Genomic DNA, 4298 nt, shown 5'->3' on the forward strand with positions numbered 1-4298 from the left:
ATTTGGGATCCTCCCGGACCAGGGCCCGAACCCGCGTCCCCTGCATCGGCAGGCGGACTCTCAACCACTGCGCCCCCAGGGAGGCCCTTTTTTTTTTTTTTAACAGTACCTCCCTCCCCACCGGCCCCGGCTGTGTTCCTTTTTCATATAAAAATATGAAATATAAAAATGTCCTGTTTTATAATGCTTCTGTGGCCTTCAGCCTCTGGAGTCCTGTGGCATCAGAGGCGTCCTTTGGAATTCACCAAACTTTGTTCTGGGACTTTAGAATCAGCACCATTTCTGAAAATCTCTTTTGTCTGTTGGGGCCCCGTTGGCTGAAAGGGACAGAAAACCCATGTCAGACTGGTTTAGGCAGGAGTCCTGGCTCATATAACTGAAATCGAGGGGTTGTTGGCTTCAGGCACAGCTTGTTCCAGGTGACCTGTTACCAGGTCTCTATCTCTGTGCATTTCTTGGCTCTGCCATCTTGCACGTGGCCTTGGTGTATTAACAGGGAGGCAGTTGGAGTTTCCAGGCCTCCTCCTTCCCACATTCAAGGCCAAAAAAAGAACTTTCCCTCTGTCTCCACATTTCCAGGCCAAAGCCGTTCATCTCCCTGCCTTTGACTGAGGCCCATGCCTGTCCTGGAGCCCATCATTGTGACTGGGGGAGAGGACTGTGGGTGCCTGAGGCTGGCCCTGCCCTTTCCCGGGTCTGAGACAGGGGGAGCCCCAGTGGGTCCTCTCCAGCCCCCAAGGCTTTTGCTGTCTCTGTGTCTGTAATTTTACATAATGAGTTTTTCCTGTTCCACGTTGGCCTGAATTTTTACACCGAGGGCGTCTGATGGGGAAAATGGTGCCGACTGCTACCTAGCGGTGACTGGTGAGGGTATAGGATTGTTGTTTTCCTCCTGTGGCTTTGGGCCTAAATGAAGGCCAGCAGCCATCAGGAGAACCATCTGGAGGCCCGGTAGCCAGGCTCCCTTGGTCCCATTCCTGGAAAACTCAGCACTGCAGAAAGCACCCGGCGCCCTTCAGGCTTGCATCATCTTCTATTCAGATTGAGGTGAAATTCACGTAACATGAAATTAACCACTTTGAAGTGAACAATTCAGTGGCATTTAGTATAGTCACGGTGTTGGGCACCACCTCTGTCTAGTTCCAGAGCATTTTCATCACCCCAGAAGTAAACCTGGTACCCATTAAACAGTCACTTCCTCCTTGCAGCCCCTGGCAACCACTGATCTGTTTTCTGTCTCTATGGATTTGCCTGTTCTGGACACTTCATATCAATGGGATCATGCGATATGCGGCTTTTTATGTTTGGCTTCTCTCACTCAGCATCATGTTCTTAAGGTTCATCTGTGTTTTACCATGCGTTTGTACGTCACTCTGAATCATATTCCATTGCATGGAGAGACCACACTTTATTTGTCAGTTGATGGATCTGCCTGTGTGGTTTTGCTTAGAATAAAAGCTAAGCCTGAACCTTAAGGAAAAAGTCATTGAAGATGGATTTTCCCCATCAAGAATTTAAGAAAAAGTTTCCAGCGACTTTTGCAGCAGTTCCTAGCGGTTGCCAACTGCTTTGTCTCACCCCTGCGCTGCTCCTCTCGGGTTTGGGGATGGAAGCCTTCTTTTTGCTCATGTCATTTTGAGAATTATCCCTGGGTTGGATGAACTGTTTCAGGGTGTCCTGGCCCCGAAAGCCTTCTGTCCACAGCCCTTGTTCTTGCTGTGCTCCTCTCCGTCCCTTCTCAGTCCTGGTGGAAGATCAGAGGTGGGCAGAAGAGTGGTTTCCTACAGCAGGTAGCAGGACTGGGCTCCAGGAACCATATCGCCAAAGCCTTTTGTCTCAAGAAGCCTGAGAAATGGGACTTACCTGGTGGCACGGTGGTTAACAATATGCCTGCCAATGCCGGGGACGCAGGTTCGAGCCCTGGTGCAGGAAGATCCCACGTGCCGTGGAGCAGTTGAGCCCGTGTGCCACGACTACTGAGCCTGCGCTCTGTAGAGCCCGCGAGCCACAACTACTGAGCCCACGCGCCTAGAGCCCGTGCTCCGCGACGAGAAGCCACTGCAGTGAGAAGCCCCGCGCACCGCATCGAAGACCCAACGCAGCCACCCCCAGCAAAAAAAAGAACCCTGAGAAATGATTGAGGCTGTGGAGGGAGACCAGCCAAGTGCCCTGGGGCACAGAGGGAAGGGGCGGATCTCAGTTAAGGGCTGGAGGAGGGGGCGTGGATGGGGGGGGGTCTGATTTCAGGTGGCAAAAAGGTGCAGTTGGGAGAGGGAGTGGCTGGTACAAAGGTCCGGAGATGCCACGGTGCACAGGCTGCTTCTGGCCTGGCGTGTGTGGGGTCAGGTGCTTGCAGCCCCTGTGTCTGCCCTCCGCCCTCCTCTCTGGGAGCAGTTAGGGCCAAACACACGCGTGTGCGCGCGCACACACACACGCACACGTGCACACACGTGCGCACACACGCACACACACACTCCTTCTGAGTATTTCTCTAGGGGATCTGTCTTCTGTGCACAGTTTTGCCTCTAATTTCAGGGGGTCTTAGACCCTGGAAGGGATTTTACTCTTGCTTTTCTGCCCAGACACATGGTTCTGAGGGATGAATGAATGCATGGTGGTGACCCCGCTTCTGGAGAGTTCTGAATGAGGCCTGGTCTCTCCCGTCCTGTGCCCTCCAAGCCAAGGCTCCATCGCTATGTGGCTGGTGACCTCGGGCACGTCGTTGAATCTCACTGGACCTTAGTTTCCTCATCTGGAAAATGGGGAAAACCATATTTTCACTTCCAGGGTGGGCTGTGACAATTATGTGAGTTAAGAGCACAGGTTGGCAAACTCGGCAAGCTCCAACCTGGCCCTCAGCGTGGGTCTGTAAATAAAGTGTTATTGGCACTCAGCCATGCCCATTCTTTCGTGTCCTGTCCGTGGCTGCATTCCCACTACAGTGGTGGGTGAGTAGTTGGGACAGAGGCCGTCTGACCTACAAAGACTGAAGTGTTTTTCCATCGGCCCTTTACAGAAAGTGTGCCGACCGCTGGCTTAGAGCCGTGCCAGGCCTGTGTCTGCAGGTTCCCCGTACCCTCATCTGTGCAATGGGGATGCAGTGGCAGCCCCCTGGGAGAGCCGCAGCCGGGGCCAGGGTGTGGGATGTGCCGAGGACTGGGACGGTGCCTGGTTCGGTTTCCTAGGCATCCCTGAGGAGTGTGGAGGCCCACCTCAGAGCCATGGGGCAGGGCCACATCAGAGCTGTTGAAGGGCTTGAGATCTTTTCTGCCTTTGCCCCCAGGGCTCTGGGTGTGTGGAGGGCCTGGGAGTTTCGACGCCAGCTCTCCCACGTCTCAGATGGCAACGATGAGGCCAGGGTGATCCCCAGACACTGGAGCCCTGTGGGCTTCGGTGGTGTGTGTGTGTGTGTGTGTGTATGTGTGTGTGTGGGTGTGTGTAGGACCAAGACCCTGAGGCCCGGAGGGGTGGACTTAGAATGGCACAGCCTCTGCTCAACTCGAGCTGGGGGGGTGGGGTGGCACTTGGCAGCCCTGGGGCTGCAGTTGTCCCCGGGAATAATGTGTCCTCTGTCCTCTGGCTGCAGCTGCCTTGGGGGTGGGGAGGCAGCGGCCTGGAGCTCCTCCTGGGGCCTCCTCTGCCAGCAGCTGCTGGCTTGGCCTTGAGGATGGCACAGGGCGGGGCTGGGTTTGGGGGCAGGACAACCCCAGCCAATGCCTGTGGAGCTCTGACAGTGTGCCAGGCTCTGAGCTGAGTGCTCTGCACATATTAACTCATTCAAGCCTCACAGCAGGCAGGAGGTGGGAATTGTCCCATTGTACAGATGAGGAAACGGAGGCAGATGATCTGCTTGTGGTCATGATGATGCTGGCAGGTGGCAGAGTGGGTGGGGATTTGAACCCGGGGCTGTACAGGTGAGTGCTCCGGGACAAGGACTGGGTTTTATATTTTTATTGAGCATCCAGCACAGCTTGGATGCTCAATAAACTTTTGTTGGTGGAATGAAGGAGTCGCCGAATAACCCAATGAAGGATTCCCTTGTTTGTTTAACACATTTTTGAAAGCAACTTCATTACACAGAGTAATACTCATGAAGGAAAATCAGAAAAACGCTGGTAAATTAAAAAGAAGAAAGTGAAAATACCCGCCTTCTCCCCCGCTGCCCCGGTCACTACTCTTGACATCTCTGTATCCCGTTCTCATGGTTTTCCTGTGTGTTTGCGTATATTGTCTACAAAACTGGGTCTGCTTGCACTGTGTATGATATTCTGTAACGTGCTGGTTTGGACTGAGCGTCG

General features: G+C 53.8%; 1 protein-coding gene across 1 annotated transcript in view; it reads left to right on the forward strand.

Annotated features, from left to right (window-relative positions):
* The window catches only part of NCOR2 (nuclear receptor corepressor 2), a 160842-nt gene that overhangs the window by 12862 nt on the left and 143682 nt on the right, over positions 1 to 4298 (forward strand).

Source organism: Lipotes vexillifer, unplaced genomic scaffold, assembly GCF_000442215.2.
Source record: "Lipotes vexillifer unplaced genomic scaffold, Lipotes_vexillifer_v1.1 scaffold21, whole genome shotgun sequence".
NCBI lineage: Eukaryota > Metazoa > Chordata > Mammalia > Artiodactyla > Lipotidae > Lipotes > Lipotes vexillifer.